Here is a 780-nt window from a genome sequence, read left to right on the forward strand (position 1 = left end):
TCTGCACCTGGGCATGCTGGGGGCTGTAGTTCCAATTCGTGCAGCGGCAGCGTCAAGGCGTCAATGAACCACGCCAGAACTACAGCTCCCAGGGAGCCGGGGGCGGGGCCAGTGAAGCCTCCAGAGCATTGAAGTGAAGATAAAGGGAAACTAGGCAGGCTTTACTGAAAATAATGATTAGATACATGTAAACATGAGCCAGAGACCGTGTTAAAGATTTAAACACATCTTTAATGAGCACTAAAGCTTAATAGCGTTGATGACAACAGTTTGTCAGTGCATCCTAGCTGCTCGAACTGCCAGTGCCAGAACGAGTGTTAGTATAAGTGTTATAGTGGGATGGAGTTAGTGATGCTGGCTTATGTGTGATTGGTCCACATGCATCATTAATCTACAATAGAGAAAGATAATTAGTGGAGAGGATGTCAGTGAGAGAGTCTAGGACCAGAGACCATAGCCTCAGAATAAAAGGACGTACCTTTAGAAAGGAAATGAGGAGGGATTTATTTAGTTAGAGGGTGGTGAATCTGTGGAATTCATTGCCACAGTTTAGTGGATTAGAAATGACAATCGGTCGTTTGAACAAGATTTATTCTCGATTGCAGTTCTCCGATAACACGGGTCGTAATACACAACTGACCACAACGGTGGTCCTCAATCGACTGGCGGGCTGAGCCCAGAAACCGTGCGAAAAACCCGACCCCTCCCAGAGTCACATGCGCGCGGCTTCTGACCGCAGGGTTCGATGCTGGCACAAGCCAGCAGGTGCCGCTACAACAG

Source organism: Leucoraja erinacea, chromosome 8 (assembly GCF_028641065.1).
Source record: "Leucoraja erinacea ecotype New England chromosome 8, Leri_hhj_1, whole genome shotgun sequence".
Lineage (NCBI taxonomy): Eukaryota > Metazoa > Chordata > Chondrichthyes > Rajiformes > Rajidae > Leucoraja > Leucoraja erinaceus.